Genomic DNA, 15167 nt, shown 5'->3' on the forward strand with positions numbered 1-15167 from the left:
CAGAGCCGCGCCGCCGGCCCCCTTACAGAGCCAGAAGACAGAAGAGGTCCGGGAAATCGGCGGCAGAAGACGTCCTGTCTTCAATAAGGTAGCACACAGCACCGCAGCTGTGCGCCATTGCTCTCAGCACACTTCACACTCCGGTCACTGAGGGTGCAGGGCGCTGGGGGGGGGGCGCCCTGAGACACAATAAAAACACATTAGATGTCGAAAAATACATCACATATAGCTCCTGGGCTATATGGATGCATTTAACCCCTGCCAGTTTTTCCTTAAAAAAGCGGGAGAAAGGCTGCCGAGAAGGGGGCGGAGCCTATCTCCTCAGCACACAAGCGCCATTTTCCCTCACAGCTCCGCTGGAAGGACGTCTCCCTGACTCTCCCCTGCAGTCCTGCACTACAGAAACAGGGTAAAACAAGAGAGGGGGGGCACTAATTTGGCAGATTAATCAATACAGCAGCTATATAAGGGAAAAACACTTATATAAGGTTATCCCTGTATATATATATATATATAGCGCTCTGGTGTGTGCTGGCAAACTCTCCCTCTGTCTCCCAAAAGGGCTAGTGGGGTCCTGTCCTCTATCAGAGCATTCCCTGTGTGTGTGCTGTGTGTCGGTACGTTGTGTCGACATGTATGAGGAGGAAAATGGTATGGAGGCGGAGCAATTGCCTGTAATAGTGATGTCACCCCCTAGGGAGTCGACACCTGACTGGATGGTTTTATGGAAGGAATTACGTGATAGCGTCAGCACTTTACAAAAGACTGTTGACGACATGAGACAGCCGGAAAATCAGTTATTACCTGTCCAGGTGTCTCAAACACCGTCAGGGGCTCTAAAGCGCCCGTTACCTCAGATGGTCGACACAGACCCAGACACGGACACGGACTCCAGTGTCGACGGTGAGGAAACAAACGTGTTTTCCAGTAGGGCCACACGTTACATGATCACGGCAATGAAGGAGGTTTTGAACATTTCTGATACTAAAAGTACCACAAAAAAGGGTATTATGTGGGGTGTGAAAAAACTACCCGTAGTTTTTCCTGAATCAGATGAATTAAATGAGGTGTGTGATGAAGCGTGGGTTTCCCCCGATAAAAAACTGCTAATTTCTAAAAAATTATTGGCATTATACCCTTTCCCGCCAGAGGTTAGGGCGCGTTGGGAAACACCCCCCAGGATAGATAAGGCGCTCACACGCTTATCAAAACAAGTGGCGTTACCGTCTCCTGATACGGCCGCCCTCAAGGAGCCAGCTGATAGGAAGCTGGAAAATATCCTAAAAAGTATATACACACATACTGGTGTTATACTGCGACCAGCAATCGCCTCAGCCTGGATGTGCAGTGCTGGGGTGGCTTGGTCGGATTCCCTGACTGAAAATATTGATACCCTGGACAGGGACAGTATATTATGGACTATAGAGCATTTAAAGGATGCATTTCTATATATGCGAGATGCACAGAGGGATATTTGCACTCTGGCATCAAGAGTAAGTGCGCTGTCCATTTCTGCCAGAAGAGGGTTATGGACGCGGCAGTGGTCAGGTGATGCGGATTCCAAACGGCATATGGAAGTATTGCCGTATAAAGGGGAGGAGTTATTTGGGGTCGGTCTATCGGACCTGGTGGCCACGGCAACTGCTGGGAAATCCACCTTTTTACCCCAGGTCACCTCTCAGCAGAAAAAGACACCGTCTTTTCAGGCTCAGTCCTTTCGTCCCCATAAGGGCAAGCGGGCAAAAGGCCACTCATATCTGCCCCGGGGCAGAGGAAGGGGAAAAAGACTGCAGCAGGCAGCCTCTTCCCAGGAACATAAGCCCTCCCCCGCTTCTGCCAATCCTCAGCATGACGCTGGGGGCTTACAAGCGGACTCGGGTACGGTGGGGGGTCGTCTCAAGAATTTCAGCGCGCAGTGGGCTCACTCGCAAGTGGACCCCTGGATCCTGCAGGTAGTATCTCAGGGGTACAAATTGGAATTCGAGACGTCTCCCCCTCGCCGGTTCCTGAAGTCTGCTTTACCAACGTCTCCCTCCGACAGGGAGGCGATATTGGAAGCCATTCACAAGCTGTATTCCCAGCAGGTGATAATCAAGGTACCCCTCCTACAACAGGGAAAGGGGTATTATTCCACGCTGTTTGTGGTACCGAAGCCGGACGGCTCGGTGAGACCTATTTTAAATCTGAAATCCTTGAACACTTACATACAAAGGTTCAAATTCAAGATGGAGTCACTCAGAGCAGTGAACCTGGAAGAAGGGGACTATATGGTGTCTCTGGACATCAAGGGTGCTTACCTCCATGTCCCAATTTGCCCTTCTCACCAAGGGTACCTCAGGTTTGTGGTACAGAACTGTCACTATCAGTTTCAGACGCTGCCGTTTGGATTGTCCACGGCACCCCGGGTCTTTACCAAGGTAATGGCCGAAATGATGATTCTTCTTCGAAGAAAAGGCGTCTTAATTATCCCTTACTTGGACGATCTCCTGATAAGGGCAAGGTCCAGGGAACAGTTAGAGGTCGGAGTAGCACTATCTCAAGTAGTACTACGACAGCACGGGTGGATTCTAAATATTCCAAAATCGCAGCTGATTCCGACGACACGTCTGCTGTTCCTAGGGATGATTCTGGACACAGTCCAGAAAAAGGTGTTTCTCCCGGAGGAGAAAGCCAGGGAGTTATCCGAGCTAGTCAGGAACCTCCTAAAACCAGGCCAAGTGTCAGTGCATCAATGCACAAGGGTCCTGGGAAAAATGGTGGCTTCTTACGAAGCGATTCCATTCGGCAGATTCCACGCAAGAACTTTTCAGTGGGATCTGCTGGGCAAATGTCCGGATCGCATCTTCAGATGCATCAGCTGATAACCCTGTCTCCAAGGACAAGGGTGTCTCTCCTGTGGTGGTTGCAGAGTGCTCATCTTCTAGAGGGCCGCAGATTCGGCATTCAGGACTGGGTCCTGGTGACCACGGATGCCAGCCTGAGAGGCTGGGGAGCAGTCACACAGTGAAAAAATTTCCAGGGCTTGTGGTCAAGCATGGAAACGTCATTTCACATAAATATCCTGGAACTAAGGGCCATTTACAATGCCCTAAGTCAAGCAAGGCCTCTGCTTCAGGGTCAGCCGGTGTTGATCCAGTCGGACAACATTACGGCAGTCGCCCACGTAAACAGACAGGGCGGCACAAGAAGCAGGAAGGCAATGGCAGAAGTTGCAAGGATTCTTCGCTGGGCGGAAAATCATGTGATAGCACTGTCAGCAGTGTTCATTCCGGGAGTGGACAACTGGGAAGCAGACTTCCTCAGCAGACATGACCTCCACCCGGGGGAGTGGGGACTTCACCCAGAAGTCTTCCACATGATTGTGAACCGTTGGGAAAAACCAAAGGTGAACATGATGGCATCCCGCCTCAACAAAAAACTAGACAGATATTGCGCCAGGTCAAGGGACCCTCAGGCAATAGCTGTGGACGCTCTGGTAACACCGTGGGTGTACCAATCAGTGTATGTGTTCCCTCCTCTGCCTCTCATACCCAAGGTACTGAGAATCATAAGAAGGAGAGGAGTAAGGACTATACTCGTGGCTCCGGATTGGCCAAGAAGGACTTGGTACCCGGAACTTCAAGAGATGCTCACGGAGGACCCGTGGCCTCTACCTCTAAGAAAGGACCTGCTCCAGCAGGGACCCTGTCTGTTCCAAGACTTACCGCGGCTGCGTTTGACGGCATGGCGGTTGAACGCCGGATCCTGAAGGAAAAAGGCATTCCGGATGAAGTCATCCCTACCCTGATCAAAGCCAGGAAGGATGTAACCGTGCAACATTATCACCGTATTTGGCGTAAATATGTTGCGTGGTGTGAGGCCAGGAAGGAGGAATTTCAACTGGGTCGTTTCCTGCATTTCCTGCAAACAAGACTGTCTATGGGCCTAAAATTAGGGTCCATTAAGGTTCAAATTTCGGCCCTGTCTATTTTCTTCCAGAAAGAACTGGCTTCAGTTCCTGAAGTTCAGACGTTTGTCAAGGGGGTACTGCATATACAGCCTCCTTTTGTGCCTCCAGTGGCACCTTGGGATCTCAATGTAGTTTTGGGGTTCCTAAAATCACATTGGTTTGAACCACTCACCACTGTGGACTTAAAATATCTCACATGGAAAGTGGTAATGCTGTTAGCCCTGGCTTCAGCCAGGCGTGTCTCAGAATTGGCGGCTTTATCCTATAAAAGCCCCTACCTAATTTTTCATACGGACAGGGCAGAATTGTGGACTCGTCCTCAATTTCTCCCTAAGGTGGTTTCAGCGTTTCACTTGAACCAGCCTATTGTGGTACCTGCGGCTACTAGGGACTTGGAGGACTCCAAGTTGCTGGACGTAGTCAGGGCCCTGAAAATATATGTTTCCAGGACGGCTGGAGTCAGAAAATCTGACTCGCTGTTTATCCTGTATGCACCCAACAAGCTGGGTGCTCCTGCTTCTAAGCAGACTGTTGCTCGTTGGATTTGTAGTACAATTCAGCTTGCACATTCTGTGGCAGGCCTGCCACAGCCAAAATCTGTAAAAGCCCATTCCACAAGGAAAGTGGGCTCATCTTGGGCGGCTGCCCGAGGGGTCTCGGCTTTACAACTTTGCCGAGCAGCTACTTGGTCAGGGGCAAACACATTTGCTAAATTCTACAAATTTGATACCCTGGCTGAGGAGGACCTGGAGTTCTCTCATTCGGTGCTGCAGAGTCATCCGCACTCTCCCGCCCGTTTGGGAGCTTTGGTATAATCCCCATGGTCCTTACGGAGTTCCCAGCATCCACTAGGACGTCAGAGAAAATAAGAATTTACTTACCGATAATTCTATATCTCGTAGTCCGTAGTGGATGCTGGGCGCCCATCCCAAGTGCGGATTGTCTGCAATACTTGTACATAGTTATTGTTACAAAAATCGGGTTATTATTGTTGTGAACCATCTTTTCAGAGGCTCCTCTGTTATCATGCTGTTAACTGGGTTCAGATCACAGGTTGTACGGTGTGATTGGTGTGGCTGGTATGAGTCTTACCCGGGATTCAAAATCCTTCCTTATTGTGTACGCTCGTCCGGGCACAGTATCCTAACTGAGGCTTGGAGGAGGGTCATAGGGGGAGGAGCCAGTGCACACCAGGTAGTCATTAAGCTTTTACTTTTGTGCCCAGTCTCCTGCGGAGCCGCTATTCCCCATGGTCCTTACGGAGTTCCCAGCATCCACTACGGACTACGAGAAATAGAATTATCGGTAAGTAAATTCTTATTTTCTCTGACGTCCTAGTGGATGCTGGGGACTCCGTAAGGACCATTGGGAATAGACGGCTCCGCAGGAGACTGGGCACATCTAAAAAAAGATTTAGGACTATCTGGTGTGCACTGGCTCCTCCCCCTATGACCATCCTCCAAGCCTCAGTTAGATTTCTGTGCCCGGCTGAGCTGGATGCACACTAGGTGCTCTCCTGAGCTCCTAGAAGAAAGTATAGTTTAGGTTTTTTATTTTCAGTGAGACCTGCTGGCAACAGGCTCACTGCAACGAGGGACTAAGGGGAGAAGAAGCGAACCTACCTAAGTGGTGGTAGCTTGGGCTTCTTAGGCTACTGGACACCATTAGCTCCAGAGGGATCGAACACAGGACCCGACCTCGTCGTCCGGAGCCGCGCCGCCGTCCCCCTTACAGAGCCAGAAACAAGAAGGTGGTCCGGAAAATCGGCGGCTGAAGACTTCTGTCTTCTCCAAGGTAGCGCACAGCACTGCAGCTGTGCGCCATTGCTCCTCATGCACACCACACACTGCGGTCACTGATGGGTGCAGGGCGCTGGGGGGGGGTGGGGGGGGCGCAGCAATAATAACACCTTGGCTGGCAAAACTAACACCATATATAGCCCCAGAGGCTATATAGGTGTATATTAACCCCTGCCAGAAACGATAAAATAGCGGGAGAAAGCCCGCCGAAAAAGGGGCGGAGCCAACTCCCTCAGCACACTGGCGCCATTATTCCCTCACAGCTTAGCTGGAAGGAAGCTCCCTGGCTCTCCCCTGCTGTCCTGCACTACAGAAAGGGTAAAAAAGAGAGGGGGGGCACAATTTAGGCGCAGTATATATATATATATTATAGGCAGCTATAGGGGAAAACACTCTGTATAGTGATATCCCTGTGTTATATAGCGCCCTGGTGTGTGCTGGCATACTCTCCCTCTGTCTCCCCAAAGGGCTTTGTGGGGTCCTGTCCTCTGTAAGAGCATTCCCTGTGTGTCTGCTGTGTGTCGGTACTGCTGTGTCGACATGTATGATGAGGATAATGATGTGGAGGCGGAGCAAATGCCTGTGAATGTGATGTCACCCTCTGCGGGGTCGACACCAGTGTGGATGGACTTATGGAAGGATTTACGTGACAGTGTCAGCTCCTTACATAAAAGGTTTGACGACATAGGACAGCCGGCTACTCAGCTTGTGCCTGTCCAAGCGTCTCAAATGTCATCAGGGGCTATAAAACGCCCGCTACCTCAGATGACAGATACAGATGTCGACACGGATACCGACTCCAGTGTCGACGATGATGAGACGAGTGTACCCTCCAATAGATCCATCCGTTATATGATTGAGGCTATGAAAAATGTATTACACATTTCTGATGATACCCCAGGTACCACAAAAAAGGGTATTATGTTTGGTGAGAAAAAACTACCAGTAGTTTTTCCTGCATCCGACGAATTAAATGAGGTGTGTGAGGAAGCGTGGACTTCCCCAGATAAGAAATTGATCATTTCTAAACGGTTAATGGCTGCTTACCCTTTCCCGCCAGAGGATAGGTCACGCTGCGAAACACCCCCTAGGGTAGATAAAGCGCTGACACGCTCATCAAAGAAGGTGGCACTACCGTCTCCGGATACGGCCGCCCTAAAAGAACCTGCTGATAGAAAGCAGGAAAGTACCCTAAAAGCTATATACACACACACTGGCATTATATTGAGACCCGCTATTGCATCAGCTTGGATGTGCAGTGCTGCTGCTGCGTGGTCAGACTCCCTGTCGGAAAACATTGATACCATGGATAGGGACAATATTTTGCTAACGATTGACCATATAAAAGACGCGGTCTTATACATGCGTGATGCACAGAGGGATATTTGCCGGCTGGCATCAAAAATAAGCGCTATGTCCATTGCCGCCAGACGGGGGTTATGGACTAGGCAATGGTCAGGTGATGCCGACTCCAAGCGGCACATGGAAGTTTTACCCTATAAAGGGGTGGAAATTTTTGGGGAAGGTCTTTCAGACCTCGTTTCCACAGCTACTGCTGGGAAATCGACTTTTTTGCCACAGGCTACCCCACAGCAAAAGAAAGCACCGTATTATCAGGTACAGTCCTTTCGACCCCAGAAAAATAAGCGGGCTAGAGGCTCATCCTTTCTGCCGAGGGGCAGAGGAAGGGGGAAAAAGCTGCAGCACATAGCTAGTTCCCAGGAGCAGAAGTCCTCCCCTGCGTCCGGTAAGTCCACAGCATGACGCTCGGACTGTTCAGGCGGAATCGGGAACGGTGGGGGCACGTCTCAGGTTTTTCAGCACACAGTGGGCTCTCTCACAGGTGGATCCCTGGGTCCTTCAAGTGGTATCTCAGGGGTACAGGCTGGAATTCGAGACGTCTCCCCCCCGCCGTTTCCTAAAATCTGCCTTGCCGGCAACTCCCTCTGCCAGGGAGGCAGTGTTGGTGGCTATTCAAAAACTGTATTCACAGAAATTGATTGTCAAGGTACCCCTCCTTCAGCAAGGAAAGGGTTACTACTCCACAATGTTTGTGGTACCGAAACCGGACGGTTCGGTGAGACCCATCTTAAATTTAAAAGCCTTGAACACTCATATCAAAAGGTTAAAGTTCAAGATGGAATCGCTCAGGGCGGTTATTGCGAGCCTGGAGGAGGGGGATTACATGGTATCCCTGGACATCAAGGATGCGTACCTGCATGTCCCCATTTACCCTCCGCACCAGGAGTACCTCAGATTTGTGGTACAGGACTGTCACTATCAGTTCCAGACGCTGCCGTTTGGGTTATCCACGGCACCGAGGGTCTTTACCAAGGTAACGGCCGAAATGATGATACTCCTTCGCAAGAAGGGAGTTTTAATTATCCCGTACTTGGACGATCTCCTGATAAAGGCGAGGTCCAAAGAACAGTTGATAGTGGGGTTGGCACTTTCTCAGGAAGTGCTACAACAGCACGGCTGGATTCTAAACATTCCAAAGTCACAGCTGGTCCCGACGACACGTCTTCTGTTCCTGGGAATGATTCTGGACACAGACCAGAAAAAAGTGTTTCTTCCACTAAAAAAAGCCGAGGAATTGTCATCTCTGGTCAGAGACATCCTAAAACCAGGAAAAGTGTCGGTACATCAATGCACACGAGTCCTGGGAAAAATGGTAGCTTCGTACGAAGCAATTCCATTCGGAAGGTTCCACGCAAGGACGTTCCAGTGGGACCTATTGGACAAATGGTCCGGGTCCCATCTCCAGATGCAACAGCGGATAACCCTATCGGCCAGAACCAGGGTGTCGCTGCTGTGGTGGCTGCAGAGGGCTCATCTAATAGAGGGCCGCAGATTCGGAATACAGGACTGGGTCCTGGTGACCACGGATGCCAGCCTTCGGGGCTGGGGGGCAGTCACAAAGGGAAGAAATTTCCAAGGACTGTGGTCAGATCAGGAGATTTCTCTTCACATAAATATCCTGGAGCTAAGGGCCATTTACAATGCCCTAAGCCAGGCAAGACCCCTGCTTCAAAACCAGCCGGTACTGATCCAGTCAGACAACATCACGGCGGTCGCCCATGTAAACAGACAGGGCGGCACGATAAGCAGGATGGCAGAAGTCTTCCAAATGCTGGTCAACCGGTGGGAAAAACCACAGGTAGACATGATGGCGTTCCGCCTCAACAAGAAGTTGACAAGATATTGCGCCCGGTCAAGAGACCCTCAGGCGATAGCGGTGGACGCTCTAGTGACACCATGGGTGTATCAGCCGGTTTATGCGTTTCCTCCTCTACCTCTCATGCCCAAGGTACTGAGAATAATAAGAAGGCGAGGAGTGAAAACCATACTCGTGGTTCCGGATTGGCCAAGAAGAGCTTGGTACCCGGAACTTAAAGAGATGCTTACAGAGGACCCTTGGCCTCTGCCGCTCAGACAAGACCTGCTGCAGCAGGGACCCTGTCTGTTCCAAGACTTACCGCGGCTGCGTTTGACGGCATGGCGGTTGAACACCGGATCCTGAAGGAAAAGGGTATTCCGGAGGAAGTCATCCCTACCCTGATCAAAGCCAGGAAGGATGTCACCGCAAGACATTATCACCGCATTTGGCGAAGATATGTTGCTTGGTGTGAGGCCATGAAGGCCCCGACGGAGGAATTTCACCTGGGTCGATTCCTGCACTTCCTGCAAGCAGGGGTGACGTTGGGCCTCAAATTGGGGTCCATAAAGGTCCAGATTTCGGCTCTGTCGATTATCTTCCAAAAAGAACTGGCTTCACTGCTTGAAGTTCAGACTTTTGCAAAAGGAGTACTGCATATTCAGCCTCCTTTTGTGCCCCCAGTGGCACCTTGGGATCTCAATGTGGGTTTGGCATTCCTGAAATCACATTGGTTCGAACCACTTAAGACTGTGGATTTAAAATATCTCACGTGGAAAGTGGTCATGCTGTTGGCCCTGGCGTCGGCCAGGCGGGTTTCAGAATTGGCGGCTTTGTCTTGAAAAAGCCCTTATCTGATTTTCCATATGGATAGGGCAGAATTGAGGACTCGTCCTCAGTTTCTCCCAAAGGTGGTCTCAGCTTTTCACTTGTACCAACCTATTGTGGTGCCTGCGGCTACTAGGGACTTGGAGGATTCCAAGTTGCTGGACGTAGTCAGGGCCCTAAAAATTTATATTTCCAGGACGGCTGGAGTCAGAAAGACTGACTCGCTGTTTATCCTGTATGCACCCACCAAGCTGGGTGCTCCTGCTTCTAAGCAGTCTATTGCGCGCTGGATTTGTAGCACTATTCAGCTGGCGCATTCTGCGGTGGGACTACCGCAGCCTAAATCTGTAAAAGCCCATTCCACACGGAAGGGGGCTCATCTTGGGCGGCTGCCCGAGGGGTCTCGGCTTTACAACTTTGCCGAGCAGCTACTTGGTCGGGGGCAAACACGTTTGCAAAATTCTACAAATTTGATACCCTGGCTGAGGAGGACCTGGAATTCTCTCATTCGGTGCTGCAGAGTCATCCGCACTCTCCCGCCCGTTTGGGAGCTTTGGTATAATCCCCATGGTCCTTACGGAGTCCCCAGCATCCACTAGGACGTCAGAGAAAATAAGAATTTACTCACCGGTAATTCTATTTCTCGTAGTCCGTAGTGGATGCTGGGCGCCCATCCCAAGTGCGGATTGTCTGCAATACCTGTACATAGTTATTGTTACAAAAATCGGGTTTTGTTGTGAGCCATCTCTTCAGAGGCTCCATTTGTTATCATACTGTTAACCGGGGTTCCTATCACGTGTTATATGGTGTGATTGGTGTGGCTGGTATGAGTTACCCGGGATTCAAAAATCCTTCCTTATTGTGTCAGCTCTTCCGGGCACAGTTCCTAACTGAGGCTCGGAGGAGGGTCATAGGGGGAGGAGCCAGTGCACACCAGATAGTCCTAAATCTTTCTTTAGATGTGCCCAGTCTCCTGCGGAGCCGTCTATTCCCCATGGTCCTTACGGAGTCCCCAGCATCCACTACGGACTACGAGAAATAGAATTACCGGTGAGTAAATTCTTATTTTTTCCTCCATCTGAGGAATTAAATGAAGTGTGTGAAGAAGCGTGGGCTTCCCCCGATAAGAAACTAGTAATTTCTAAAAGGTTACTAATGACGTACCCCTTCCCGCCAGTGGATAGGTCACGTTGGGAAACATCCCCTAGGGTGCATAAAGCGCTCACACGCTTGTCAAAGAAGGTGGCACTACCGTCTCCGGATACGGCCGCCCTAAAGGAACCTGCTGATAGAAAGCAGGAGGCTATCCTGAAGTCTGTATATACACACACAGGTATTATACTGAGACCAGCTATTGCTTCAGCTTGGATGTGCAGTTCTGCAGCTGCGTGGTCAGATTCCCTGTCGGAAAATATTGATACCCTAGACAGGGACACTATATTGCTAACCGTAGAGCATATTAAAGACGCAGTCTTATACATGAGAGATGCACAGAGGGATATTTGCCAGCTGGCATCTAAAATAAGTACAATGTCCATTTCTGCCAGGAGAGGGTTATGGACTCGGCAGTGGACAGGTGATGCAGACTCAAAAAGGCACATGGAATTTTTGCCTTATAAAGGTGAGGAGTTGTTCGGGGATGGTCTCTCGGACCTAGTTTCCACAGCAACTGCTGGGAAGTCTGCATTTTTACCCCATGTTCCCTCACAGCCAAAGAAAGCACCATATTATCAGGTACAGTCCTTTCGGCCCCATAAGGGCAAGCGGGTTAAAGGCGCGTCCTTTCTGCCCAGAGGTAGAGGGAAAAAGCTGCAGCATACAGCCAGTTCCCAGGAGCAAAAGTCCTCCCCCGCTTCCTCTAAGTCTGCCGCATGACGCTGGGGCTCCACAGGCGGAGCCAGGTACGGTGGGGGTCCGTCTCAAAAATGTCAGCGATCAGTGGGCTCGCTCACGGGTGGATCCCTGGATCTTTCAAGTAGTATCTCGGGTACAAGCTGGAATTCGAGACGTCTCCATCCCCCCCCCCCCGCCGTTTCCTCAAATCTGCCTTGCCAACAACTCCCTCAGGCAGGGAGGCAGTGATAGAGGCAATTCACAAGCTGTATTCCCAGCAGGTGATAGTTAAGGTGCCCCTACTTCAACAAGGACGGGGTTACTATTCCACAATGTTTGTGGTACCGAAACCAGACGGTTCGGTGAGACCCATTTTAAATTTGAAATCCTTGAACACATATATAAAAAAATTCAAGTTCAAGATGGAATCGCTCAGGGCGGTTATTGCAAGCCTGGACGAGGGGGATTACATGGTATCACTGGACATCAAGGATGCTTACCTGTATGTCCCCATTTACCATCCTCACCAGGAGTACCTCAGATTTGTGGTACAGGATTGTCATTACCAATTCCAGACGTTGCCGTTCGGTCTATCCACGGCTCCGAGGGTCTTTACCAAGGTAATGGCCGAAATGATGATACTCCTTCGAAAGAAGGGAGTTTTAATTATCCCCAAAGTCACAGCTGGTCCCTACGACACGTCTACTGTTCCTGGGGATGGTTCTGGACACAGAACAGAAAAAAGTGTTTCTCCCGGAGGAGATGGCCAAGGAGCTGTCATCTCTAGTCAGAGGCCTCCTAAAACCAAAACAGGTGTCGGTGCATCACTGCACGCGGATCCTGGGAAAGATGGTAGCTTCCTACGAAGCAATTCCATTCGGCAGGTTTCATGCAAGAACCTTTTCAGTGGGACTTGTTGGACAAGTGGTCCGGATCGCATCTTCAGATGCATCGACTGATAACCCTGTCTCCAAGGACCAGGGTGTCTCTGCTGTGGTGGCTGCAGAGTGCTCATCTTCGAGAGGGCCGCAGATTCGGCATACAGGACTGGGTCCTGGTGACCACGGATGCCAGCCTTCGAGGCTGGGGGGCAGTCACACAGGGAAGAAACTTCCAAGGACTATGGTCAAGTCAGGAGACTTCCCTACACATAAATATTCTGGAACTGAGGGCCATTTACAATGCCCTAAGTCAGGCAAAACCCCTGCTTCAAAACCAGCCGGTACTGATCCAGTCAGACAACATCACGGCGGTCGCCCATGTAAACCGACAGGGCGGCACGAGAAGCAGGACGGCGATGGCAGAAGCCACAAGGATTCTCCGATGGGCGGAAAATCACGTGTTTGCACTGTCAGCAGTGTTCATTCCGAGAGTGGAGAACTGGGAAGCAGACTTCCTCAGCAGGCACGACCTCCACCCGGGAGAGTGGGGACTTCATCCAGAAGTCTTCCAACTGATTGTAAACCGTTGGGAAAGGCCACAGGTGGACATGATGGCGTCCCGCCTAAACAAAAAGCTAGAAAGATATTGCGCCAGGTCAAGGGACCCGCAGGCGATAGCGGTGGACGCTCTAGTGACACCGTGGGTGTACCGGTCGGTTTATGTGTTCCCTCATCTTCCTCTCATACCAAAGGTACTGAGGATAATAAGGAGAAGAGGAGTAAGAACTATACTCATTGTTCCGGATTGGCCAAAAAGAGCTTGGTACCCGGAACTTCAAGAAATGATTTCAGAGGACCCATGGCCTCTGCCGCTCAGACAGGACCTGCTGCAGCAGGGGCCCTGTCTGTTCCAAGACTTACAGCGGCTGCGTTTGACGGCATGGCGGTTGAACACCGGATCCTGAAGGAAAAGGGCATTCCGGAGGAAGTCATTCCTACGCTGATTAAAGCTAGGAAAGAAGTAACCGCAAACCATTATCACCGCATATGGCGAAAATATGTTGCGTGGTGTGAGGCCAGAAGGGCCCCAACGGAGGAATTTCAGCTGGGCCGTTTCCTGCACTTCCTACAGTCAGGGGTGACTATGGGCCTAAAATTGGGTTCCATTAAGGTCCAGATTTCGGCTCTATCGATTTTCTTCCAGAGAGAACTGGCTTCACTACCTGAAGTTCAAACTTTTGTTAAGGGAGTGCTGCATATTCAGCCCCCTTTTGTGCCTCCAGTGGCACCTTGGGATCTCAACGTGGTGTTGGATTTCCTGAAGTCACATTGGTTTGAGCCACTTAAAACCGTGGAATTGAAGTATCACACGTGGAAAGTGGTCATGTTGTTGGCCTTGGCTTCGGCCAGGCGTGTATCAGAATTGGCGGCTTTGTCATGTAAAAGCCCTTATCTGATTTTCCATATGGATAGGGCAGAATTGAGGACTCGTCCCCAATTTCTCCCTAAGGTGGTATCAGCCTTTCATCTGAACCAACCTATCGTGGTGCCTGCGGCTACTAAAGACTTGGAGGCTTCCAAGTTGTTGGACGTAGTCAAGGCCCTGAAAATTTATGTTTCCAGGACAGCTGGAGTCAGAAAGACTGACTCGCTATTTATCCTGTATGCGCCCAACAAGTTGGGTGCACCTGCTTCAAAGCAGACTATTGCTCGCTGGATCTGTAGTACGATTCAGCTTGCACATTCTGCGGCTGGACTGCCGCATCCTATATCGGTGAAAGCCCATTCCACGAGGAAGGTGGGCTCTTCTTGGGCTGCTGCCCGAGGGGTCTCGGCTCTACAACTTTGCCGATCAGCTACTTGGTCGAGGTCAAACACATTTGCTAAATTCTACAAGTTTGATACCCTGGCTGAGGAGGATTAGAGTTTGCCCATTCGGTGCTGCAGAGTCATCCGCACTCTCCCGCCCGTTTGGGAGCTTTGGTATAATCCCCATGGTCCGTACGGAGTCCCAGCATCCACTTAGGACGTCAGAGAAAATAAGAATTTACTAACCGGTAATTCTATTTCTCGTAGTCCGTAGTGGATGCTGGGCGCCCATCCCAAGTGCGGATTGTCTGCAATACTTGTATATAGTTATTGTTTAACTAAAGGGTTATTGTTGAGCCATCTGTTGAGAGGCTCATTTGTTATCATACTGTTAACTGGGTATTGTATCACGAGTTATACGGTGTGATTGGTGTGGCTGGTATTAGTGATGAGCGGATTCGGTTTTACTCGGTTTTACTCGGTTCTCAAAACGGCATCTTATTGGCTCACGGATGTCACGTGTTTTGGATAGCCAATAAGATGCCGTTTTGAGAACCGAGTAAAACCGAGTAAAACCGAACCTCGCTCATCACTAGCTGGTATGAGTCTTACCCGGGATTCAAAATCCTTCCTTATTGTGTCAGCTCTTCCGGGCACAGTATCCTAACTGAAGTCTGGAGGAGGGTCATAGTGGGAGGAGCCAGTGCACACCAGTAGTCTAAAGCTTTCTTTTAGTTGTGCCCAGTCTCCTGCGGAGCCGCTATTCCCCATGGTCCTTACGGAGTCCCAGCATCCACTACGGACTACGAGAAATAGAATTACCGGTGAGTAAATTCTTATTTTTAATTTGGATTAAGGTTTGTGTGTCGTACTTTTTTAAAGTTTAAAAGACCAAAAATACTGCTTTTGAA

The 15167-nt window shown here is 50.2% G+C and overlaps 1 protein-coding gene across 5 annotated transcripts in view; it reads left to right on the forward strand.

Annotated features, from left to right (window-relative positions):
* The window catches only part of ECT2 (epithelial cell transforming 2), a 719104-nt gene that overhangs the window by 363589 nt on the left and 340348 nt on the right, over window positions 1–15167 (forward strand). The window lies entirely within an intron of this gene.

This window comes from Pseudophryne corroboree, chromosome 4 (genome assembly GCF_028390025.1).
Source record: "Pseudophryne corroboree isolate aPseCor3 chromosome 4, aPseCor3.hap2, whole genome shotgun sequence".
Classification (NCBI taxonomy): Eukaryota; Metazoa; Chordata; class Amphibia; order Anura; family Myobatrachidae; genus Pseudophryne; species Pseudophryne corroboree.